Below are 27,297 nucleotides of genomic sequence, written 5' to 3' on the forward strand. Positions count from 1 at the left end.
AGAGATAAAACTCCCTTATTAAATTCCATTTCCTCTTTTGGGTTTACTGGACTTACCCTAAATTGGTTTCTGCAGTCTGTCCTCAAGGCCCTGTTTAGCCTCTTCCATGGCTTCTTCCGTGGTTTCTTCAATCTAAAGAAAGGAAAAATGTGCAAGTTCTTAATGATGGAGAAGAGAAACGAATTTGCTGTCCCTCTACAGCTGGCAGAGGTTTTTCATTTAAAACAGAGAATCCCAAGTCTCAACCTTGCTTCTATCTTTGATGTTTTCCTTGGCCTCTGTATACAGAGACATTAAGGGGGATAGCAGCACAGCAGGGAAGCATAACAATGCATTAACTCAGCTTAAGTGAAGGGAATGGGAGAAGTGCCACACCTGCAGAAGCAAGAGAAATGCTCCTTTCACACAGTCTCACGCTGCGCCAAGGGAGATTTAGGCTGGAGGTTAGGAGGAAGTTTTACACAGAGAGAGTGATTGCCCATTGGAATGAGCTGCCCGGGGAGGTGGTGAAGTCACCATCACTGGAGGTGTTCAGGAGGAGACTTGATAGGGTGCTTGGTTGCATGGTTTAGTTGATTAGGTGGTGCTGGATGATAGGTTGGACACGATGATCTTGAAGGTCTCTTCCAATCTGGTCTGGTCTGGTCTGGTCTATTCTATTCTATTCCTGTGGGACATGCACAGCAAAGAAGAAAACCATTCTTCATCTTCTAACAAGAGAAGTTAGCAGACATCTTTGTTGACTGTCTCCATTACAGTCATTTGACATGAGTGACCATTTCATCTGAATCTAAAATTAGGCTCAAAGGTAAGAATGTCTTGCCCCTGATTCCAGCTAGAAACAGGAAAGCCAGAGATGCATGAAAACTTAGGAAAGCTTTTATGACCTGTGATCTATCATAAACTTGTTGCATTTCACTCTACTCAACAGAAGCAGGAGTCAACAAAGAGAATGCACATTTCAGTTTATTAGCTGATAATTTTTAGCCATTAATGTAACCTTGTAAAAAAGGCAGCATGATCTCAGGGCCCATCAGGTGAATTATTTCCAGAATGAAGTGCAAATGTCATGGCAGAGAGGGCTGGTAAATCTTACTGTGAAATAAAAGTGAATGGTGAAGTTTAACTGAAGTGTAGCTTCGGTTTACTCAGAAAACACTTTCACTTTAGTGACCCCATCAGTCTACAAACACCAGGGAGGAGAAATTATTATGCTGTGTGGGGAGGAAAAAGGAGAAAAAAAAACCAAAAGCAAGTGGATATAAACTAGTTCTATACATACTTGCAATTCAAAGTAGGAGGTGGTCTTCAAACAGCAAAGGACAGAGACTGTGGTACATCCTCACTGTGGGAATGGAGGAGTCAGTAAAACTAACTCATTTCAAGATGTAGATAGTTAAGATATCAAAAGTGACTAAGTGAAGTGCAGCAGCAGGTATAAAGACGTGAAGATCAGAAGTTCTCCAGCCTTATACCTTTGTCCCTACCCAGCCAGTTTCCCCCATCCCTGATAAATACACTGCCCACTTACTAGCAGTCAAGCAGGAATAAACTTCTGCTCATTGACACAAAACTTGCCACAACCAGAAAAGCAGGGGGGGAGGGGAGGGGGAGTTGATAAATCTTAAGCACCAAAAATGTAAAGTTTCTGGTTAACAACTATTCTGAAGCTTGCAGAGTTTTCTTTCTTCTCAGAGGCTCAATGCACATCTACTAAAGAAACAGGAATTGGAGCATTGCTCTTATGAGTCACTCTGTTCAGAAACCTTTATATATCTACACAAAAAAAAACCCAAAAACCTCCCCCAAAATCCCCATGTGTTAAAAGTATCTTAGCCAAACATACTATTTCTCTGAAATACACACCAAAACACAACTGTCCTCAAGGTAAATATCCTCTGTTTTATTACCTTAGATCATTTTTTCAGCTGTAATCATGTCATTAGGATTGCAATTCCTGGCTCCATCTAACTATAACCTTTTGGTTTCCCAGTCTATTTAGTCTGTGTCACTTTGAGGGTGACAACCAGAGTTCAATAGGTCTGAGCCTACCACTGAAACCAATGGCAATGGGTTTAAGTCTCCTCGTCCATGATGTGTCCAAAGGAGACCGATTTTCCTCTGAGCACTGCAATTTCTCACAGACATTTAAGCAGCTCAGATCTTTCTAATGAGCTGTGGTAGCAAAAATAAAACCAAACCAAAACCATTGCGGGCAGGACTGATGTGGGTGGTAAGAAGTCCTGTCCCTGGACATTCCAGGTCAGGCTGGACAGGGCTCTGAACAGTACAACCTAGTTGAAGATGTCCCTCTTCATTGCAGGTGGGCTGGTCTAGATGATCTATAAAGGCTCCTTCTAACCCAAGGCACTCAATAATTCTATGTACCAGCAACATTTAAGCTGATACCATCAGAGGGGCTCTATGTTTCTGGTATTTTCTTTTGTGTCCTAAAAAACATTGTGGGGAGGACAGGGAAAGTTTTGTCCTTTGTCCTATAGGTGGAAAGGAATTTGAACAATAAATCACTGACATATTTTTTCTGCATGTCTTTATAAGGTCACCATAGTGACTCCCAGTGTCAGACTGCTTCCTAAACTTCACTCTAAGACTTTGGACCTTACTGCGAAATATCCTTAAGGGTAAGAGCTCAAAAAGATTGGTTTCAGCCTATTTCAGCTGGAATAGGGAATTCCAGTTGTTTTGTTTTCATAAGGTTTTGCAATATGTTATGTTTTGTTTTCACTACCTCTGGAGCCAGGAAAGTTGTATCTGTCATGAGCAAAAAATATGATAGTGGAGACCAAAGCATAACAAAAATGCTTTCACACTGAGAGGCCTTTCCCTGCAATAGCAACATTCATCAATAATGGTAATAGCAAGTGGCAGCAAGACTTAAGTGTCCTTAAACTACCTTTATGCCCTCTCAGACATTGTATTGTCCTGTCCTGCAGGCAAGCTTATGGTGTCTCTTGTGGTAAGGCATGCCTGGGCCAACTACATGCAAGCTCCAGGAAGGCAACCTCCCAGGAGGTAAACACGTGGGTAAAAGCCATGACAAATGTCAAGTAACATGCCAACAGATTAAATCAGTATCATGCAGCAAAATAAGATGCTTAAAGCTACTCTTCAGCATGAGCACCATATCTCATGTTGGGCTGGCCAGCACTGACCTAATGTGGATGTGCAAACTAGAATTCCCACAGCCCCTACATGATTACTATTTTCTTTTTCAGGAATAAGATTGTTGGTTTGAAGCTGTCAGATGCATCTCTACTCTGCTCTGATGAGACCCCACCTATCTAGATGTGCTGGAAAGTGTCCAGAGAAGGGCCAAGGATGATTAGAAGTCTGAAGCAGCTTTCCTATGAGGACAGACTGAGGGAGTTGGGGCTGTTCAGTCTGCAGAAGAGAAGGCTCCAAGGAGACCTAATTGTGGCCTTCCAGTATCTGAAGGGAGCCTACAAGAAAGCTGGGGAGGGACTTTTTAGGGTGTCAGGGAGTGATGGGACTGGGGGGAGTGGAAAAAAAAAACCAAACTGTAAAGAGGTAGATTCAGACTGGATGTTAGGAAGAAGTTCTTCCCCATGAGGGAGGTGAGAGCAGGTTGCCCAGGGAGGTGGTAGAAGCCTCATCCCTGGAGGTTTTGGAAGCCAGTCTGGATGTGGCTCTGAGCAACCTGATCTAGTGTGAGATGTCCCTGCCCATGGCAGGGGGGTTGGAACTGGATGTTCCTTGAGGTCCCTTCCAACCCCAACAATTCTATGATTCTATACTTGCCATGTTTCCTGAGGTCAAATCAGTGGCAGCTTTAATTGCACTCCCAAGGAATGCTGCTAAAATAGGCACCAAGTCCTAAACTCAATGTTTTCTGTATTTTTTTGCAACTTTGGGAGCCTGCCAACATCAATGTGAAATTTGGCTTGCATGCATTTACCTGGAAAGAATGAGACACTTAATATTTCATTTCAGCTTTGCAAGGTTTTCTCCTCCTTACCTCCCCACCAAAAAGCAGCTATCAGTGGAATCGGAGAGAGTGAAAGGGCAAGACTGGCCCTCTTTAATGTTGGGAGAGATCAGCATGACTCAACAAGCTTATGGGGAGTTTTCCTTGAAAGCCAGAACAGCTTCATTACACCTGAGTGTTTTTGCGCATAGCTGTCTCTCCTCCCTCTGTGAATTGCATGGGGGGTATTTTAACCCGCTCTTCCACCTAAGGTCTGTTGCTGTGAGAGAAGTTCTTTGTACTTTGACGTGGAAGCAGGAACTCTAAAGGCCAAGCTGATAACCTTACCTGCAGCCTACTGCCTTAAAGCCAGAGCTGTGTTAAACTCCTGGTTTACACCTTTGATACACAAAATAATCCTCATACAGCTGTTGTGTGGTGCTTGCAGTCCACAGATAACTTTTTGTTGGCTTGAAAGATTAGCAGGTATCTCCCAAAATTTTGCTGGATATCTACATAACTGTTCAAGTGCACAGCCACAAAAAGAGAAACTACCATCACCCACACCCCATCAGAGTGGTTACCCACTCACACCTTGGCAAGTAACATTTCCCTTGCAGCTGCTTTTCCTCTGGGTCCGAAGCTACTTCAGCGAAGCTTTGACTACATCCACGTAAGTGAGCACTTCCCTTTCTCTGCATGAAAACAAAACATCTGTAGGCTTGTGCCCCTTCAGGAAAATCACAACACTGAAGCCAGATTTCTCCTCAGCTGGGATGGTACTTACACAGTGAAGGTGCTGCCCAGTGTGAAGATGCTGTAGGGCACAAGACCAGAGAATCCTGCCCAGGTGGAACCAATATGAAAAGGATACCCACAACACTGCCAAAGAGAGGCGGTTTCCTCCATAGGGATGCTTTAGCTGCTGAATAAAAGTATTTTCCTGGTTAGGTTTCAGGAGCTTTGTTTATTGTGGGCTTCCAGTATCTGAAGGGGGCCTACAAGAAAACTGGGGAGGGACTTTTTAGGGTGTCAGGGAGGGATAAGACTAGGGGGAATGGAGCAGAACTAGAAATGGGTAGATTCAGATTGGATGTTAGGAAGAAGTTCTTCCCCATGAGGGTGTTGAGACACTGGAACAGGCTGCCCACGCCACTAGTGGCTGGCCACCAGTGACACTGGTAGGAAATGGGAAAAGGTAAGAAGTCTGTGAGGCATGCACAAGGGGCAAAGAGGAGTGTGTCAGTAGGCGCTGGCTTCGTAGCAGCACAGCGTCCAGCATGGCTGTCACTGGGCCTGGCAGGAAGCCCTCCCTACAGACCTGAAGCGCTTCCAGCGCTCCCAACTCGACGAGTTAAATTTTGCTCTTTGCCTCAGCGGTATAAATCCATAGCATTTTGACTGAATCCCATAAAAGCAAATCAGTGTAAGTGAGGCCAGGCTGCGACCCTAGCAATCCTGCAGACCAACGCTGAGAGAAAGAGAGGGCAATACCAGCTCGCAGCAGCTCCTGCCACACTGGTAGCAGAATAACACAGAGTCAGCCAGGGAGCAGCTGGGAGGGAGCCAGATGGGCAATGAAAGGGGCACAGCCAGCCCCTCAACAACAACAACAACTAAATAGTTTTTTAATTGCTGGAAACTTTGCAAACCCTCCCTAACATAAAGTGGAATTATTTCAATTTTTTGTTTATTACTGAATTATTTTATGCTGTCGGAGCAGAGATGTAAACACTGCACATTAAAAAAGAGGTTAGGGTTTGGCTTTTTTTTTTGTAAGCCATCTTTGCAAGTCTGCACTTAAAAGGGGGCTGGCATTAATCATCTCCATGTAAGCCAACTTTAAAGGGGTACATCACCCCCCTTTTCCTCTCCTGAGCAGCTGATGGGCAGTGGTCTGTGTTGCTGGCTGGTGGGGTTTTCTTTGCAGAGCGGGTATCAAATGGGTCCACGTGGCATGAACAGAACATAGCTCCAGATGGGCGAGCAGTTCCCATCTTTTGCAGAGTAAATCTGCTGTTTGAGACTATATTATATGACTGAAATTTTATACATATGACTTTGTTGGAGCTGGGATCTCTTCCTTTGAAAATGTGCTACAATAATAATTGCATTTACCAGTTGCCAGTCCTCCTCTCAAAACATTCTTTTTCCTTTTCTTTTTTTCCTCCCCCCCCTCCTTTGGTTCGGATTGTGAAATTAATTGTCTCTAGCTAATATAATTAAAAACAAACACTTCTGATTTCAGCAGAGGGAAAGGAGGGAGGAAAAAAAAAGAAATAAATATATAAAGCAGCAAGCAAACTGCAGCCCTGATTTTCTATTGACAACAAGAAAGCTCTGCCATCCCCTGAACTGTTTAATTATTGAAATGAACTGTAACAGTACACTGGATTGTTGCCGAGGTCACCGAGTAGTACTGGATGTCAAGAGGAAAGCAGCAGCTCCGAGAGCCCTCCAACGCCCCAGGCTCCGTCTCCAAACCCACACACTTTTTCTCAAGCATTCAGGCTCTGATAGGTAGCCTGATAGCAGGGCCGATTTGCGAGCGCTGCAGAGGTCCAACGGTGCTTGCTTGTTTTAAGACGAGCCAAGCTATGCTCTGGTGACCACCGTGACGCTGTGATTCCCATGCCCTATCGCATTCCTCTTTCTCAGATCCCAGGCATTTTTTTTTTTCCCCTACGTGCAGTCCAGGATGTAGACAAATGAATTCCAAGTGACCTATGTGGGGGTGGACTCTTTGGAAACAAACAACAAAAATAAGATATCTCCTGTCCTCACTTTTTCATTTGCTTGTTCCCTGGATACAGTTTATTTGTGGCAATGAAATACACATTGTGTCTCTGGAGCTAGATCCAGCAGCAACATCTTTACCACCCTTAACCTTGGCTAGTTGTTGCTTGGGGTTTGGTTTTTATTCTTTCCTTCTTTTCTTTCCTTCCCCCCCCCCCCCCCCCCCTTTCCTTTTCCCCCCTCTTTTCTTTGTTTACCCTTTCTTTCTTTTCTTCTCTTCTCTTTTTCTTTCCTTCATTCCTTTTTTTTCCCCTTTTTTGTCTTTCCTTTTCCCTTTCCTTTCTTTCTTTTCTATCCTGTTCCATTTCCTTTTTTTTTTCCTTTTCCCTTTCTTTTTCTTTTCCCCCATTTCCCTTTTTTCCTCCTTTTTTCTTCCTTTCTCCTTTCCTCTCACCCTTATTTTTGCTTCCCTTTATTTTTTTTGCTTTCCTTTCAGTTATTTGCATTCCTTTCCTCTCTTTTTCCCCCCTTTCCTTTTTTTTTTTCTTTCCTTTCCTCTCTTTTTTCCCCCCCTTTCCTTTCTTTTTTTTCTTTCCTTTCCTTTTTTTTCCTTCCTTTTCTTTTTTTCCCACTTTCCTTTCCTTTATTTTTCATTTCCTTTCTTTTTGTTGTTTTCCTTTATTTTTCCTTTCCTTCTTTTTCCTTTCCTTTCTTTTATTTTTCCTTTCCTTTCTTTTTTATTTGCTTTGCTTTCCTTTCTTTTTTTCCTTCCCTTCCTTTATATTTTTTTGCTTTCCCTTCCTTTCCCCCATTTCCTATTTCAGCCTTTACAAAAGAGATACTGTGCAGCATTACCTGCCCCTTTAAAAAGCAGTGTGCCTTGTAAAGCCTGTTATATCAAGGCTTCCTATTGACTTAAAGGATAATTTTTTAATTATTACATTTTCCCAGAAAAAAAATGTTTGGGAAACTGGAGGTTTAGGGGGGAAAAAAATGCTTGTACATACCTACATCAAGAGGAGGATCTGCCATGCAAATCATCGCAGTGTTTGCAAGGAAAGGGGAGAAAAGAAAAACTTTTGAATCTTTCAGTGCAAAGGAAATCTCATAGACACAAAGGAAAAGCACCAAAAAGAGGTAAAACTGCCACTGGGGGACAGACAACAAACATTTCAGGCTGCTTTATGGCAACTGTCTTGCTTAAGTGGGTATAACATTTTTCACAGAGCATATTTAAGATTTTGTTGTAGTTTGGATTAGTAGCAGGAAACTATTACCCTTAATGGGAGGGCAGAAATAATTTCTACCAGTCCAGTGGCCTAAGAGGTAGCAAGAAATTGTTCTTAAATGACCTGAGTAACTCACTGCACAGCCAGGTAGGATCAGCCTCCTACTCCAATGCTCATATCAAGGATACACAGCCCACCAAAGGGAGCAAGAAGTGACCCTAGGGACCAGTTCTAGCCCTACAGGCACTGGTGTAGCTGCACTGGTGTCTGAGAATTTTCCTGGGATATCTTTGGAAGGCACAGCCCTGAGATCTGGCGAGAGCAGCACCTTGTGCAGACGGCTTTGAGGAGATGTTGTTTCTGCACTCAGACATCTGCTCCTCTCCCACCACTTGAAGCCTCAATAAGCCAACTGGCAGCAGCCCCTCATTCATGCCATCAGTGTAAGCCTGCCTTCCTCACTGCAGTCATTGCCTGGTTTTAGGGCTAGACATCAGACAGTTTAGGGCCACCACAGCCTCTCCATGGACCTGAGCCATCCTCTAGAGTAGCTCTCGAGGACAACAAGCCATGTGGTGGCATCTCCTCCCAGGCTGCCAGCTCCAAGTTTGAAACAATAGAACAAAGAATAACAGGAAAAGAACACTCCACGATAATGCATCCAGCATTGTCCTGGATTCCTTTTGGCTTCATTAAAATCGGTAATGTCCTTCACTCCTGGGTGCACCAAACCTCTCTTACCTCCTCTGTGTGGAGCCCAGCAACGCTGAACCCTGCCTGGCAAGCAGCTCACGACACTTTTCATCTCTGCCCCCTGCTACACAATCAACTTTGCAACTCCAGGATCAAGCCTGCATGGGAAAAACACCCTGCCACCTGCCTGTCCCTTGTTCCCTTCCCACTCCTTTTGACCCAGGGGCTTTGGTGAGGAGTGAGGATACACTCCTAGAAGACTAAGGACATCATGACCTGTAGATATTTAGCTGTCTGAAGGAAAACTAGAGCAACCTGGTTTTTATTCTTCCCCACAGTGTGACAGCTTGCCCTGTTCCCCAATTTACTTTGACCTCCTCGGAAACATACATCACTTATTCCAGATGCTTCCACCAGTGGCTGGGCTCTCCTGGGCTCAGGGGGAACCAGACCTTCTCTGGAATATGCAAACTTTCCACAGAGACACAAGGAGCTAATCTCTTTGTAAATTATGTGGACTGAAGTAAGTAATTTAGCAGCTTATTCCCCCAGGTAGCCGGTGACCACTGTATGTCCTTCTTATTTAATTTGACAGTTAACCTTTTGAAGGCTGGTAGTCATTTTAGATTAACTTTTGGACCTCACAAATTAGTAAGCAATTTCCTGCTGGTTAATTTTGGGTTTCATTGTTAATTTATTTTTTTTTTCCATGCAATTCTAGTGGTCATCTCATCTACTTGATTTGTACATCCTTTTCAAAGCATCACTTTGTGAATTGGAGGGGGGGGTGGGGTGGGGGGGGAGACTGAGGAGAGTAGGAGGAAGAGTTGCTAAGGAATTGGAAAGCATTATTTAAGTAGGTAAGATTAAGTATTTGTGCCATATTTACAATTATAATGGAATTAATCTGGAAACTATTTCATGTATGAGAGCATGTACATTAGGAAAAAAATATTTCTGTAACAGATAACCATCTCCTGAACACTGGAATGTTAGCAATTTGTCAGGTTTTCCTTTAATTAAAACTCGGAATATAGTTCATGCTCTGTTTGATTCGGTGTCAACATTTTGTATGGGGGCTAAAACCCATTTCCTCTTAACTCTGTTGCATTTCTCAGGACAACTGATGGAGTGTGCCTTAACATTAAGCTCCTGAACCCCTGAGGTTTGCTCTCGTTTCAAGATCAGTAAATCAAGAGATATTAGAGTAATAGCCTTGAGAAGACCCAAGACTTCTGGCCCTCCTGGAAATGCTCTCTTTACCACAACTGCATCCATTTTTCCTCCTAGACAACCTGGTTTAATTCATTGCATCATTACCAAGTTGGTCCACTGTAAAATGAATTAAAATTATGCTAGTTAGCAGTTCCATTCTAAATGTTTTCCTCAAGGCAACCCAGGAAACATTTGAAATGTTTCTTTGGGGTGGTGGCTTTTTTTGGGGGGGGGGTTGTTTTGGGTTGGGTTTTGTTGTTTTGTTCTGGGGGGGTTTGTTTGGTTTTGGGGTGTTTCTCTTGTTTGTTTAGGGGGGTTTGTTTGTTTGAGGGTTTTTTTGTTTGGGTTTTTTTCAGGGTTGGTTTGTTTGGCTTGTTTTGGTTTTGTCTTTTGTTGGTTTGGTTGGGTTTTGTTTTCTTTTCTTTTTGTAACAACACAAAAGTCTGTCTGGTCTTTCTACACACACACACAAATAAATATTGAATCATTGTTATTTTCAGTTTTTTCTCTGGGAGGATACATAAACTTGGATGAGTTAAAGTGCTAGCACTCCCAAAGTAACAGTAGGTGTTAACCAGGAAAGGGCTCCGGCAACACATTTGCCAGGCCAAGGGCTGCTGGTTTGGACCCTCCCTTAATTAAATTAGTCCCTCAAAACATAATCACTGTGAGAAAAGTGCTAATTCAAAGAATTGATAGATCATCTCAAATCAGCATCTGCCAGGTTACAGCTCATGCTCCCTAGGATGCTCAAAGAGCTTTGCTCTCACTCTTTCCCACCAGCCCACTCTGCAGTGGGTGGGCACATGACATCCACTCATGTTACAGAGCTGCCCTCAAAATCTGCATGAGCCCCACAAAATATTGGGGATTTTTTAGGGACATGATTATTTCATGAAGATGAGAGGAAATCACAGAATCATAAAGTGTTACAGGTTGGAAGGGACTTCTAGGGATTATCTTGTCCAAAACCCTACCAAAGCAGGGTCACCTAGGGCAGACCACACAGGAACACATCCAGGTGGGTTTTGAAAGTCTCCAGAGAAGATTCCACAACTTCTCTGGGCAGCCTGCTCCAGTGCTCTGTTGCACTTACAGTAATGTCTTCTCATGTTGAGATAGAACCTCCTGTGCTCTGGCTTGTACCCATCGTTCCTTGTCCTGTCACTGGGTACCACCAGCAGAGCCTGGCACCTTCATCCTGACACCCACCCCTCAGATATTGATAGACATTGATCAGATCCCCTCTCAACCTTCTCTTCTCCAGATTTTCAGTCTGTCTCCATAGGGGAGATGCTCAAGTCCCCAAATCATCCTTGTTGTTCTCTGTTGGACTCTCTCCAGCAGATCCCTGTCTCTCTTGAACTGGGGAGCCCAAAACTGGACACAGTATTCCAAGTGTGGCAAAGTTTAGGTTAGGTATTAGAAGAAACTTCTTCGCTGAAGGTGTTCTCATACTCAAACAGGCTCCCCAGGGAGGTGGATGAATCCCCATCCCTTGAAGTGTTTAAAAGATGTCAAGATGTGTTGCTGAGGGACATAATTTGGCCCCAGACTTGGTGGCTAGATAATGGCTGGACTTGGTGATCTTAAAGGTCATTTCCAACCAAAATGATCCTATGATTTCTAAAAGTCTCTCCAACTCAACCTGTTCACCAGATAATATTCATCAGAAGTCACCATGGAAGTTTGATGAAAAAGATCTCAGTGAATTGAGAGCTCCAACACCCATTCCTAACTCAGGAAGCTCATTTCACCTCAGTAACATAAGAAACAAGCTCAAACTGAGACTTGGATTGGAAAAAGCTCGTTTCAGCCATCACCAGTGCTGAGTACATTTGCTGTAATGGCTGAGGAGGATGCACTGTGAAGGCAGCTGCAGCACCTAGGATCATCTTGGTCCTAGTGCTGGGATTGAATTGAGGTTGGAAATAAGCATTGCATTTCTTAGCAATCACTCACAACTTACCATATTTATCTCCAAGCTTTAGTTCCATCTACCTTGCCTATGTTAATAAATACTCATGGCACTCAATAAAATTAAAACATCAATGAAGAAAACAGATCCATATGAAATTTTCCCCTGGGACTAGAAACAGAGCGGAAGCACATCTGGTACCGGAGAGTCGTGTTGCTAAGTATGCTCGACTTCCCCACTGATAGGTGAGCGCAGTGATAATCTGTAATCTACCTGAACGCTTCCTGGATCAAAGCCTAAGGGATGCAAAGGAAAAGACTGAAAAGTGAGTATGTCTACTCCAAACCAAAACAAAAGCTAAAAATCATAACTTTCAAGTGTGTATTGTAATCACCAGGACAGTGAGGCAAGAGCTCATATTTGATTCCCAGGGAATTACCTCAGGACAAAAACCGGTGAGAGTTGCTTTGGAGAGTATGTGAGGGAAAAGCACACCATGGGAAAGAGGAGCAGATGCATCTTTAGAGTTCATTTTTCCCCCTGCCTCTAACTTCACGTGCCCTTTACAGAATCTTCTACTGGTAATTTTTTTTCCCCAGTGATGATCTATAGAACCTAATTGCACAAAGTTGCTTTTAAAAAACTCCTGCTCCAAAGCCGCATAATGCCTGATATGTGAGTCACAAGCACAGCTAATGTAATCTAACACATATTGCAGGAACCTACTGCACACAGATATTACCAATTAGCACATGATTTTAACAATCAACATTCATGCAATTAATAGAACACTTCATATTCCTTCTAATTTTGAGCTCTGCATGAGCATATGTTATCATGACGGAATGTGGGATCATTTATTTATACTGGAAGCAAGGCTCCACGTAGAAAAGCAGAGATGCTGAAAGTTAGCCTGAAAGTGGGAAAGGCTCAGATTTGCATTGAGAAGAGAGAAGAAAATGCATACATATATATTTTTAGTCTGATTTCTAAAAGTTGAGCTGTGTCCTTACCTTCTTGTTGATCCTTGCTGTTAGTGAACTTCTGGTGAGGAGGAGTCTGTGTCCTGATTAGAGCTGGGGAATACAACCATCAATTAATACCAAGCAGGGAAACACTTCTTTGGAGAACTGAGAACTACAACATCATTGAGACTCATAAAAAAAAAAAAAAAGAACTGTGCTGTGTTGCTTAGATTTGTTTCACAGAGATAGCAGTAGCTGGGCACCTTGTTTTCCTTAATATCTTTATTATTAGACTTTATTATGAGTAGGGAAGATTTATACTTACAGGGCAGATTAAGAGCTAAGGTGTAGGGAGATTAAGCCCAGATCCCCACCCATTTACACTGAATTCCAAAGGATTTAGATGTTTAATACCTTTGGGATCCAGTCCTGTCTATTTTCCTTGCAGCAGTGGGGGCAGGTTGCTGAATACCTCTTTCCCAGACTTCCTGTAGCTGCCAGCCTGTCTTACTTGTCTCTCTGCTTGCTCTTCAGTGCTAACATAAGTAAAAAGCAATCAAACCTTTATTTTAATTACTGAAGTCATAGATGTGTTACTAGCTCATTAAGGAGACAAGATGCTTACTAAGAAGGTGTCTTTTACACGTAGACTGCAAGGAATCACACTGCACTGCTGCAGGAGCTGGAGCTGCTATATTCCCAGTCTATCGCCAGAGGAATAATGTCAAAACACAGAGGTGGTGCAAGCCTTTGCTCCAGAACATCCTCACATCTTCAGCTGTCTTATTGCACAGTAATCAGTACTGGGTCCAGTCTTGCTCATTGACCTGGAGGAAGGGATGGAGTGTAGCCTCAGCAAGTTTACTGATGGTACAGAAGTTGGAGTAGTGGCTGATACATCCTAAGGCTCTGCTGCCCTTCAGCAAGAGCCAGACAGGCTGACGATTTGAGAGGAACCTGATGAAGTACAAATGGGCAAGCATAGAACCCTGCACCTAGGGAGGAAAAACCCTTTGTATCAGTATAGCTTAGGGGTTGACCCTCCCAAGATGCAACTCTGTGGAGAAGGAATTGAGAGTCCTGGTGGACAAGTTCACCATGAGCCAGCAATGTGCTCTTGTGACCAAGAAGGCCAATGGTCTCCTGGAGTGCATTAAGAAGAGTGTGACCGGCAGGTACAGGGAGGTTCTTCTCCCTCTCTACTCTGCCCTAGTGAAGCCACATCTGGAGTACTGGCTCCAGTTCTGGTCTCCCCAGTTGAAGAGAGAAAAACTGTTGGATAGAGTATAGTAGAGACTATGGAGATAGTGAGAAGAGCAGGCTGCCTAGAGAGATTGTGGAGTCTCCTTCTCTGGAGAGATTCAAACCCACCTGGATGGAATCCTGTGCAACCTTCTCTGGGTGGCCCTGGTTTAGCAATGGGGTTGTACTCAATGATGTCCAGAGATTTCCTGCACACACACACACACCTGTCTGTTTCTTACAACTGAAGACAGAATGCAGAAATAACCAGGTTGGAAAAGACCTTTTGAGATCATCAATTCCAACCTATCAAGCAGACATTCCAATAGGCCCTCACTGCTAACCACATCCTTCATCAGCTCCTCCTGCAAGCTTGCCTACAAAGGTGTGACATGCCAGCACTCCACCATGCTGACCTTCCCTTTAATCTAGGAATCTACCTACTCTTACCCTGCTTTCAGCTGGTTTTGGAGAATGCAACAAGAGTCACAATCATCAGGGTGAGCTATTCTACTTACAAAGCAGCAGTAGAGGTGACAAAGATGGGGCATCTGATGGCAGATGCCACCTCTTCCCTTGAAGCTGCAGGGTGGCTGTTCTCTCCTTGTGTTTCCAATGGGTTAGCAGCAGCGTCGTGTTCCCTCAGGAGCTTCTCTAAGCTTTAGCTTGGGGAACTGCTCTGTGCCCCTGCGTCAGGAGGCTGTTGATGCAGGGAATTCTCTGCCAGCAACAGGGACCGAAGCAGCTGCAAGAGCTGCAGATGTAGACGCTAAATCATTGTGTCTTTTCCTCTTTCAGGACAAGCTCCTCGGAGGATTTGGTTTACCACGCATCTGACGTGTATTTATGTGTTGCAGAACAGGAGTAAAGTAGCGATTCTCTGGGTAAAAAAAAATGTCAGAGGAGTATTTATGTCTCCCATCACTGCCTCCTCCCTCGAGGGAGCCTTCACAGAAGCATCACTTTTTGGGCTGCTGCTGTTTCAAACGAGAATGAAATACAGTCATCTATAGGTGGCGAAAGAAAAGATTTCACCTGTGACCGCACCTCTCAGACTCACCTCAAGGGCTGCTCATCCAATTCCTGGTAAACAGGGTAGCAAACTCTCTCCAAAAGTCAGTGTCTGCTTGTGTAATTTGTGCACTGTGAAATAAACAGGCAGGTTTTTTCCATGATGACACGGGGAGATGCATGCCTGCAGATGAAGGAAAAAAAGAGAGGTCTCAAACTCAGTTTGCCTGAGGAAACTTCAGCCAAGGTAACAGAGCAGCACTAGTGTCACTGACAGGGAGGTAAACTAAGTGTAATGGTTGTGGTTGTCTTTTTTCTACACTGACTAAATGCATTAGCAGTGGCCTTCCTGCCAGCAACAACAAATAATAAAACAACCAAGAGATACTTTCTTCTGCTGATATCAACAGTAAATATTTATTTCTTAACTGTTATTATTATTGAAGGCTTAACTGCACAAAGAATCCAGGGGGAACAGCAAATCATGTAATTGTGCAGGTTGGGGAATTCACTAAAAATACGTAACCATGGCACCCTTGTCATTACCAATCAAGTAATCTTGATAAAAAGTAAAGTAATTAGCCTTTGAGAAGAGCATAAAGCTAATTAAAAATGACAACTTAGTCATCTCAACAAACAACAGCACAGAACCAGTCAGTGGTTCTAAGCATAGCACAATGCCATAACCTGACCTGACAAAACGGCTTTGCCTTCAAGCCCTTTAAATGCAACCCCAGTCCAGCAGAGTAAAACTTTGATAACCTTTTGTTTTGTTTTAAAGTTTAGATTTGCTTCACCTCCCATCCAGCATCGCTGCTTGCTCTCTAGGCTCCACCAGTTCTGGGGTCCTCTATTTAGGAAGGACATTGAGACACTTGAACGTGCCCAGAGAAGGGGAAGGAGGCTGGGGAGAGGTATCAATCACAAGCCCTGTGAGGAGAGGCTGAGGGAGCTGGGATTGCTTAACCTGGAGAGGAGGAGGCTCAGGGGAGACCTTCTTGCTGTCTACAACTACCTGAAGGGAGGTTGTAGCCAGGTGGGGGTTGGTCTCTTCTCCCAGGCAACCAGCACCAGAACAAGAGGACACAGTCTGAAGCTGTGTCAGGGGAGGTTTCCTATCATCAGTTACACTGATACTTCGCATAGAATTACAAATATTCACTACAGTCACTAGCCCATGGTATTATATTCCTTAAATTAGAGAGCTCACTTGCTTCAAGAATTGAAATAAGAATTAAACAAAGAATTAAATTTAAGTCAAAATCTCTGAAGCTTTGATGCAGCTCCTGAACTCCTACTCACAGGCTTAGATTTGAAAAGGAAGAATCAGGACTGGCATGGGTCAAGTCCAGACATTGGTCTCTTCAATGGATCTGCTGAGTGATGGTGATACTTACTCACACCAAGCACCTGCTCCAAGGACACAGAGGAAATAAAGGTTTGATCTTAAGAACAGGGATTGGTTGGAATATGAAAAGATATAGAAGAGATTATCACAGAATGGTTTGAGTTGGAAGGGACTTTTGAAAGTCATCTAGTCCAACCCTCTCATAGCCAGCAGGGACATCTGCCCTAGGCAGCCTAACTTGCCATGGTTCCAGGGATGAGGCATCTACCACCTCTCTGGACAGCCTGGGCCAGTATTTCACCACCATCAGTGTAAAAGATTTCTTCCTCTCACATAGTCTAAATTTCCCTCTTGCAGTTTAAAATCATCACCCCTTGTCCTGTCAAAAGAGGCCCTGCTCAAAAGTCTCTCCTCATTTTTCTCACTTGCTCCTTTTAAGGCCACAATAAGGTCCTGCTAGAATCTTAAGGTGAGGTAAATCACAGAATCAGCCAGGTTGGAAGAGATCTCCAAGATCACCAAGTCCAACTGATCACCCAACCCTATCCAATCAACCAGACCATGGCACTGAGTGCCTCATCCAGGCTTGTCCCAAACACCTCCAGGGATGCTGACCCAACTTGTGCAACCCATTCCAAAGGACAATCTCTCTTTCTGGGATGAACTTCTCTCTAAGAGCAAGCCTAAACTTCCCCCTGGGCAGCATTTTTTTTCCCCCACTTAAGTCAGTTGCTGCCAGGCTGAACAACCCCAGCTCTCTCAGTCTTGCCTTACAGCAGAGTGGTTCCAGCTGCCACATCATTGTTGTGGCCTCCTCTGGACCCACTCAAACATGTCCATGTTTTTCCTGTGATGAGTACTCCAGAGCTGGACCCAATACTGCAAGTAGGGTCTTGGCATAGCAGAGGGTCAAAATCCCCTCCCTTTAGCTGCTTGCCACACTTTGCTTCTGGGATCCAAGTGTACATTCACTGCTCATGTCCAGCTTTTTATCCACTAGTACCCCTATGTCCTTTTCCACAAGTCTGACTTCAATCCCATAAACCTTTGACCTGTGTTGATAACAATAATTGTCCCAACCCAGGTGCAGAACCTTACTCTTGAACCTCACCATGCTCATGCAAGCCTACCTCTCAAGCTTATGCAAGTTAGGACATAATTAGGTTTCACCTTTTGACTATGGTTTTAGTTCTTTCTTACTTTAAACAAAAACAACAACAGAGTAAGTATTTAGAGATGCCCTTAGGCTGCTGAAAACACAACACATAGGAAGCAACCTGCAAATCAGAATGATTGCAACTCAGTGCAAGAAGTGAAAACTTAAGCTCCTTTGACTTACAGTATATATGAATACATGAGTCAGTAAAGCAGTTACAGATGTGTATCTAGAGCAAGTAAAAAGGCCTTGTAGCCATGGAGAAAATATGTATCTGCTGCTTCACTACTTCCACTCTCAGGAAAGCTTGGAGCAGAAATAAAATGTTTGCTTATATTTCGAACAAATGTTGGATGAAACAAAATTCTGAGCTACCGTGAACTAGATAAAGACCTTGATCCTGCTCTGTAATGCATGGTAAGGCAGAGCTCAGGAAGGCCAGCTCTGGCTTAGGAAAGTGAGTTTCCCTAAGCTTTCTCTGCAGTCAGTGAAGATTGGGATCATCCATCCCCAGCCACTGTAAGCAGGCATCTTTCCACACAAATCCATGGAAGCAGACCAAAAATCAGCAGGACTGAACACCTCAGGATCACAGCCTGAGGCTGTGATCCCAAATCTACACATCTGCACCTTTGAATAAGTCTTCGTATGCCAAATGCAATGACATTGGACAAGCTTTCTGAGCTTTGATTTGCTGTTGAAATCATGATCAAATGATCCTCCAGCTGAATTCCATAACATGAATTTCTTGCAATCTTGGGTGATCCCAAGGTGTTTTTTCAATTCTTTCAAGTGTTTGCACAAATGTGATCATCCACTTTTGTGTTTCTGGACAGGCTGGACAAATGGACACAGTCCAAGGGCATAAGCTTTAACACATCTAAGCACCAAGTTCTACACACTGGCCACAACAACCCCATGCAGTGCTACAGGCTGGGGTCAGAGAGGCTGGGCAGCAGTCTGTCAGAGAGGGACCTGGGGGTACTGGTTGATAGTAGGCTGAACATGAGCCAGCAGTGTGCCCAGGTGGCCAAGAAGGCCAATGGCATCCTGGCCTGCAGCAGGAATAGTGTGGCCAGCAGGAGCAGGGAAGTCATTCTGCCCTGTACTCAGCACTGGTTAAGCCACACCTTGAGTCCTGTGTCCAGTTCTGGGCCTCTCAGTTTAAGAAAGATGTTGAGATGCTGGAAGGTGTCCAGAGAAGGGCAACAAAGCTGGGGAGGGGTCTAGAGCTCAGCCCTGTGAGGAGAGGCTGAGGGAGCTGGGGTTGCTTAGCCTGGAGAAGAGGAGGCTCAGGGGAGACCTTCTTGCTCTCTACAACTACCTGAAGGGAGGCTGTAGCCAGCTGGGGGTTGGTCTCTTCTCCCAGGTAACCAGCAATAGAACAAGAGGACACAGTCTCAGGCTGTGCCAGGGGAGGTTTAGGCTGGATGTTAGGAAGAAATTCTTTCCAGCAAGAGAGATTTGCCATTGGAATGTGCTGCCCAGGGAGGTGGTGGAGTCACCATTACTGGAGGTGTTTAAGAGGAAACTAGATGAGGCACTTGGTGCTATGGTTGAGTTGATTAGATGGTGTTGGATGATAGGTTGGACTCGATGATCTCAAAGGTCTTTTCCAACTTGGCTAATTCTATTCTATTATTTTCAAATAACCTTTCTCTAAAGAAGTTTTTTAAAGGTCTTCAAGGAAAAAAGCAGTCTCTTTTCACAAACCTACTGGACAAGCAGGTGTTTTGGTCTCAGACTCACACTTTGGTGTTATAGGACATCAGGGAAGATCAGTATTGCTTTCCTCTTGGTTGTTTTTTGCTTTCCCCAAGCAAAAATTAAATTTTTACAAAGATGAGGTAGTAATCTACAACACCTGCAAAGAGGAAACATATACTTGATCTTTTGACAGGCTGTTTCCTTTTGTAGGGAAGGTGGGAATGAAAATGAGATACTTGTGGGGTAAGAAGAGAAGGAAAGTGTGAGACTTCCACTTGCTCTTGTACCTCTCATCAGACCTACAGGCTCTTAAACGAAATTCCAACTGCAACCTGGACAGAGGAGTGGAAAAAATACACTGCAGGGAACGAGACTGCACTGGCAGTGGAGTGGATTCAATGACCTAACAGCTCTTTTTTCCATCTCTGATTTCTTTGATACTATTTATTAAGAGGAAACAAAAGCCATGGGCCACCCCCACCAAATCGTTACCATAAACCACCAGCAAGCAGCAAAACTAGCACATGCTCCTTTAAGACTTGCATGGCTCCTGGAGCCAGGGAGGAGACTAATAATGTACCTCTGAAGGTCCTGGGCTGTGTTTGTTTCCCATATTTATTTAAAAGGAAAGCAAAATACTTTTAAGCAAGTTGGCTGGTTCCAAATTTAGGAACAATCGAACAAAGAGGAATCTGCGAATCCCAGATGGAGTGCATGCAGTCCCTTGGCACTTGTTACTTACCAAATGTTTCAGAAAGCAAACACATGACCTAAAAGGTTTTGGGAGTGTGGGGTCCTCACAAAGCTCTTAACAAGTCATGTATTTCTAACTCTATTTACTTTACTCACACACAAAACCCCACTTCATTTTCCTTTCCTTTCCTTTTTTTTCTCAAGTAGACAATGCTCCATTTAAAGATTATTTATGTGCTGCTCAGTTATCCCACAAGGCTGGGAACTCTAAAGTTGTCTCCTTTGAAAGGCTTCAGGATCACTTTCCCTGGTCCTGAGGTTGATGCAGGTCTTGGGCTCATGTGGGGTCCTTCTGTCCAGCAGTGCAGGATATAGAATGGCTTAGGTTGGAAGGGACCCTAGAGATCATCTCCTCCAACCTCCCCACCATGGACAGGGATACCTCTCAACTAAACACAAGGCCTTGAACACTCCCAGGGAGGAGGCAACCTGCTGCAGAGTCTCATCACCCTCCTACTGAAGAACTTTGTCCTAAGATCCAGTCTAAACCTACTCTTCCTCAGCTTAAAACTATTTCCCCTTGTCCTATCTCTAGACACCCTTATGGAAAGTCCTCCTTGCCTTGCTGTAGGATTCCTTCAGATACTGGGAGGCAGCTCTAATGTGCCCCAGAGTCTTTTCTTCTCTAACCTCAACAACCACAGCTCCCTCAAGCTATCCTCATAGCAGAGGTGCTTCAGACCTTGGATCATCTTTGTGACCCTCCTCCAGACTCACTCCAACAGCAGTGTCCTTTCTATGATGGGAACACCATCATAAAAAAAGGACACCCACAAATTGTTTCTCATTCCAAAGATGCAAAATACTTTTCTGTCCTTGTATTTTTTGATCTAGTCCTTTGCATATACCCAAGTTGCCCACCAATGCTCTACACAGGTGTTAAGCCAACCTCTAAATACACCTCTAGGACAATTAATGTAGCAGTGCTTGCATCCGTTTCACATTCATGACTGGGAAGCTGGAGTCCTCAGCCAGGAAAGACATGAATATGTTGAAGCAGGACCAGAAGAGCATTGCAAAAGAGATCAGAGGGCTGGAATCCCTCTGCTGTGAGGACAGACTGAGAGAGCTGAGGTTGGTCAGGCAGGAGAAGAGAAGACCTTACTGTGGCCTTTCAGTACTTCAAGGAGGCTATAGACAGATTTTCTAGCAGAACCTGTTATGAGAGGACAAGGGCTGATAGGTTTAAATTAGGACAAGAGATTCAGACTACATAGAAGGAGGAAACTTTTTTCTAGTGAGGGTGATGAAACACTGCCATAGGTTGCCCAGAAAAGTGGTAGATGGCAGATGCCCCATCCCTGGAATCATTCCAGGTCAGATCCGATGGAGCTCTGAGTAACCTGCTCTAGCTGGAGGTGTCCCTGATCACTATATGACCTCAAAGTCCCTTCCAACCTAAAACATTCTATGATTCTATACATTACACTAACTTCATAGGAAAATAAGTCTGATGAATACAACTCTGAGGTTTTACATTTCGTAGCTGTAATTGTTTCCTCCCCAGATTAAATATTTTTGGGCAATAATAAGGCAGAAAGTCTTAATTTTGAGACAGCTTGGTGAAAGTCAATGGTTTTCTCGGTAGCCTTCCAACCCTAAGAGCACAACACCTTACAGAAGTGGCAGTGACATTAGCTCCCATGCCTCTCCCAAGCTGCTGTACCTGGTGAGCAGCAGCACAGGTAGGGCCAAATAGATACTATTGAGATTTCTGCTGTTGGTTCTCTTCTGCTGGTGGGAAAAATTTGACCCTGAAAAAAAAAAAAAGCCCCCAAAAAACAACAACAACCAATCCCCAAAAAACCCCAAACAAATGGAACAAAACAGAACCAACCAACCAAACAAAATACCGCCAGCAGAATGAAAGAGAGCTGGCTGCAGAAAAATATTTATTAAACATCAAGCCTAATTAGTAATTGGTTTTTGTTCTGTTGGTTTTATTTTCTGTTTGGTTGGTTCACAGAATCACAGAAACATTCAGGTTGGAAAAGACTCTGAGGTTCACCAAGTTCAACCCAGAATCTTACTCTACAAAAGTCACCCCTAAACCAGATCGCTAAGCACCACATCCAAACCACCTTCAAAAACATCCAAGGTTTGGTGACTCCACCACCAGCCTGGGCAGCACATTCCAATGCCTGACCACTCTTGCTGGGAAAAAGATTTTCCTAATGTCCAGTGTAAACCTACCCAGTCACAGCTTGAGGCCATTCCCCCTTGTTCTATCACTAATTACCTGTGAGAAAAGGCCAGCACCAGCCTCTGTACAGTGTTTTTTCAGGTAGTTGTAGAGAGCAATGAGGTCTTCCCTCAGCCTCCTCTTTTCTAAACCAACCATCCCCACCTCCTTCAGTTGCTCTTCATAAGATTTATTCTCCAGGCCCTTCACAGCTTCCTTGCCCTCCTCTGCCCTGGCTCCAGCACCTCCACATCTCTCTTATGTTAGTGAGCTGTTGAAAGGAATAATAGGAAAAAAACAACAAACCAATCAACATCAATATAACTTTTCCTAAACAGCAAACCCTTTCTTCTCAAAGGAGAAACAAAACAAAACCAAACAACAGATTACAGAAATTGCTACTGACTGTGACTAAGTTGTAAGTAAAAGAGATCAAAAAGAGAATTTACCATGACACTATGAACAGGTGAGTGTAATTTACTCTCAAGTTTTACATGAGTGCTATCTCTTGCCTTTAAGCTTTTAGTTTTTGTTTTCATCCTCTCTTTTTGCTTATTTTAGAAACCTTACCTCCAGTTATACTCTGATCCTTTCCTCTGCACTTCTGTGGATTTCATTGTTTCCTAGACACAGAAAGAATCCGAGGACAAATGTTGCTATTTCAATAGGAGTATCTACAAAGCAGAATTTATCTGCTGACAAAGACATTACACCCACTCCCCTTGTTCAGTAACTTCTCTCCCTGTGTGGAGTGTGATAGTCCCTGAAGTTTTACTGCTGTCAACATTTCTCTGCAAATCCTTAAAGCTGCACCAGGAAACTCAACTGAACGAGTTACTTTACATTTTTAACCGAAATGCTTTTTGTTTTTATTTTAATGAATCCCCTAACTCCGAGTTTAATTAAACTCATGTTTTTTAATTAATTACCAACAAATGCAAATAAGGCAAACTGCACAAACCTTCAGTGATAGATGCAGGGCGGAGGGGGTGTGCTTTGTATAATCTTGAAGTGTCAGGGTTTTGAAATCTTAAAAGTCTGGAGGGTTACAACCCAAAAACGATTTTCCACATGGGGTTTTATAAGAATATCTTAGTAGTGTGCGACAGGGAGCTCAGTTGCTTAAAGGAACAGCAAACAAACTGCAGGTTCTTTAGGTTGATCCAAGTCATTCCTGCTACACAACAGTAAAACAGCAGATTTAGGTGTGTGTGTCCCCCCATGCATTCTTGGAAGAGAAAAGTAAAAAGAAAAAGACTTTGTCTATCATAATTATGTTGGGCTGCCTCAAATGCTGACAAATAAAGACTCATTCAGTGCCTGCTACATCTATTTAAGTTCAGCTACAATTAAAAAATACCCTACAAGGAAGAAATAAGAGTTCAAGCAACAAACTCCAGGGCTCTGAAACCAAAGAAACTCAAATTTAAGTGAGAATATATTCATGCTTAACACTTAGTAACTGCATCTTGGTACGTGCAAGTAGTGACCATTGCCATGACCTGTGGACAGTACACAGCAGAATGATCTTCTTTACATATAAGTATTAATATGTTGGGGAGGGGGGGTGGATATTTTAGAATCTCATGAAATATTACTCTGAATACTTGTTCAAAATTATCTTCTCTGACAATTCCCCCCTTCAACCTAAAGCACTGTACAAGTCCTGTTTCCAGAGCTAATACATGGGATTATTTAAATCGTTAAAGCAAGGAGCCAGGAATATTTGTTTCTGTTCTCTTCCTAGGGCTGACACGGATGAATTTGGCTATGTCCACACATCTAGTTCAGCTCACTCTCAAAGTCCCAGAGTGACTTGAATCCACACACAGAGGTCTCGAGCTTGTTTAAAGTCTAAGCATGGTGCTTGAGCTCTGGCCCTCCTGGATCCCTGCCCAGAGCTCAACCCAGCATCCTGGCCTCCATGGACATGAAGTGAAGCCAACACTGGAATACTCAGCAAGGCAGTCCCCTGGATGCTGTATTTTCCCCTCAAGTCATCAGGTAAGAGCTCTTTTTCCTACATGGCAAAGGAATTTCTTCCCCGCACCTGAAGTACACACCTATGGAAAGCCCCTCAGTTTAAGAAGGACATCAAAACACTTGAACATGTCCAGAGAAGGGCAACAAGGCTGGGGGGAGGCCTTGAACACAAGCCCTATGGGGAGAGGCTGAGGGAGCTGGGATTGTTTAGCCTGGAGAAGAGGAGGCTCAGAGGAGACCTCATTGCCCTCTACAACTACCCAAAAGGTGGTTGTAGCCGGGAAGGGGTTGGTCTCTGCTCCCAGGCAACCAGCACCAGAACAAGGGGACACAGTCTCAAGCTGCACCAGGGGAGGTTTAGACTCGAGGTGAGGAGGAAGTTCTTCACCGAGCGAGTCATTCGTCATTGAAACGGGCTGCCCAGGGAGGTGGTTGAGTCACCATCTCTGGAGGCGTTCAAGAGGGGATTGGATGTGGCACTTGGTGCCATGGTCTAGTCATGGGGTTTGTGTTGATAGGTTGGACTCGATGATCCTCGAGGTCCTTTCCAACCTTAGTGATACTGTGATAATCTGCAAGTGTGGCAATCCTTTATGTTTGCACTTCTTTCGAGTTATTTTTAGATGAAATTTGTCTCTCTCTATACACACACACACACACCCCTTTATGTACTTAGATGTAGTACATCTTCTACTCCCCGCTCCCCTAAAACATCAGGCAGATTTCTCCACTGCTTACTGTGGGTTCAAGGAGCAGGTCAAAGGACTGACACTAAAGTATCTTTTCCACTATAAAAGGGTTTACTGCCCCATAAGATACAAGATGTGGATGCACAAGTTCCTGGTGCTTCTTTCTCCACCAAGAGGAGAAACAAATATCTTAGTAGGGAATTTAATAGGCTTAGAGACCTGCTTGTGTAGACAACTTTTGGGTTACTAGGAGTGTTTCCAGGTTTCTGTCCCTCTGTTTCCCCAGATGAAAAATGGGAATAAGTTACCCTTAGTGATCTTATGCAAAACTTTAATTACTTTCAGCTTATCTAATTGATGTATTTTGAAGAGGTTGGTTAAAAGATGTCATATGTGCAAAGCTATTTGTTGTGTTTAAAGATATTTGTGCTCCCATCCTTGGGAAAATTCTTCACGTTCTCCGTCCTGCTGCACTTAGAAATGATCCTATCTTGATTGCGTTCCAGTTACCCAGTGTCAAAAATAATCAGGAATAGGAAAGATAAAGTGCAAAGAGTGTTCTGTGGATGGCTGTAATTCCAGAAGCTCCTCCTTTCTCTGCTTGTCCAGCCTAAACATATGCAATCCTTCACCAAAAAAAAATGAAATAATTGAGGGAGAAAAAAATAAAAGGCAGAGTAGTGTCCGCTCCTGCCCTGAGCAGTTCCTACACTGTTCCATAGGCAGCTGTCAGGAGAAGTGTGGCTAGCAGGTCGAGGGAGGTGATCCTCCCCCTCTACTCAGCCCTGGTGAGACCCCACCTGCAGTACTGTGTCCAGTTCTGGAGCCCCTATTACAAGAGGGATATGGAGGTGCTGGAACGTGTCTAGAGAAGGGCCACAGGGATGATCAGAGGGCTGGAGCACCTCTCCTGGGAGGACAGACTGAAGGAGTTGGGGCTGTTCAGTCTGCAGAAGAGAAGGCTCCGAGGTGACCTAATTGTGGCCTTCCAGTATCTGAAGGGGGCCTACAGGAAGGCTGGGGAAGGACTTCTCAGGATATCAGGTAGTGATAGGACTAGGGGGAATGGAATGAAGCTGGAGGTGGGGAGATTCAGGCTAGATGTGAGGAGGAGGTTCTTCACCATGAGAGTGGTGAAACCCTGGAATGTGGTGTCCAGGGAGGTGGTCGAGGCCCCGTCCCTGGGGTGTTTAAGAGCAGGCTGGATGAGGCTCTGGTCAGCCTGATCTAGTGTAGGGTGTCCCTGCCCATGGCAGGGGGGTTGGAACTAGATGATCCTTGTGGTCCCTTCCAACCCTGAATGAAACTATAAAACTATGTAAAGATTTATAATCAGAGTTTCAGAGCTTGAGAAAGTCCTTAAAATACCCCACATCCCCTAGCCAAACCTTTTTAAAACAAAAATAAAAGGAGGAAACAAAGCTATTCCTTCCTTTGCTCTTTCACACTTTCCTTTCAGCCTGCACATCAGTGAGCGGCCTGGAGGATGCCCACACTCTGCAGCTCCTCACACCAGGAGCCTGGAATCCCACCCAGACGACACCCGTCCAAATGAGCTTCAGCAAGATAGGGCTTTCCTTCCTTAAGAAATATTGCAAATAGAAGATTCCCATGTTTGAAAGGTCAGAGGGGGAAAAAAAAATAAAAATATAATGCACTCATGAAGAGACAACCTCATTAATCTGTTGTTCTTGGCCCAGTCGATAGAAGAAACATAAATGCTGTCAACGCTGAGCTGCTAGATAAAGGATAAAAAGTGGGAATGAAATGTTTTACTGCAAGGACTGTTCTTATGGTTTGAGAACATGTCTGGAAATAACCTGAGCTGAGAAAATGTTCCCTAGGAGGAATACAGGCTGTGGGAAACTGTGTGGAAGATAAAGTTTGGTCAGTGACCTTCTCACTATCCTCTAATCACGCAGCACACACTGCTCCAAAGAGGGGGAAAAAAAAAGGGAAAAGGGATACTGTGCAGCCAGAGACACTTTACCTTCCCTACATTACATGAACTGAAGTGGAAAACACCAGAGTATCATAAATCTCTATTTCATGCTTTCAGATACTGTAGTGAAATAATAATCTACTGTAGCTCGCAGGGAAAAGAAATGTGACTTTTGGTTTCGGGCGCTTTAATAGCACCAAAATGTGATACACCTTCAGTGAGCATAAAAACAAATGACTGGAAGTTGCTAAAAGGGGAAATGTCTGCGCAACATTAGAAAGGCAGAGAAATCATCACATTTCTCATCCAAAAGCAGGGGTGACAGAGAGAGGAGGAAAACACCAAAGCTACCTCTCTCCAGTGCTGGTGCTTCCCAGGGATGCCACGCAGCAGGAAAGCTGAGTTTAAATGCTTGCAGGTTTATGCACCAGCAGAGCTCAGATACTGTATCTGTATAGAGTGAGTAAATATTAGCACATGTGGTTACTCCTGGGAAGATTAGGGAGTCATCAAATATGGATGTCCCTGGTGCTCCGCATGCAGTGAGAGTATCTGAAGGCTCCCACCTTCAGATATTTGCAG

The 27,297-nt window shown here is 43.9% G+C and overlaps 1 long non-coding RNA gene across 1 annotated transcript; it reads right to left on the reverse strand.

Annotated features, from left to right (window-relative positions):
* Positions 1–503: 503 nt before the first annotated feature.
* LOC137451275 (uncharacterized) lies at positions 504–14,550 on the reverse strand. Its single transcript, XR_010989755.1, has 3 exons — positions 14,463–14,550; positions 12,751–12,813; positions 504–667 (listed from the first exon to the last, which is right to left on the reverse strand). It is a non-coding gene; the product is annotated as an uncharacterized lncRNA (long non-coding RNA).
* Positions 14,551–27,297: the final 12,747 nt, after the last annotated feature.

Source organism: Melanerpes formicivorus, unplaced genomic scaffold (assembly GCF_026170545.1).
Source record: "Melanerpes formicivorus ecotype bairdi unplaced genomic scaffold, bMelFor1.0.p_v2 SCAF_41, whole genome shotgun sequence".
NCBI classification, from domain to species: Eukaryota; Metazoa; Chordata; class Aves; order Piciformes; family Picidae; genus Melanerpes; species Melanerpes formicivorus.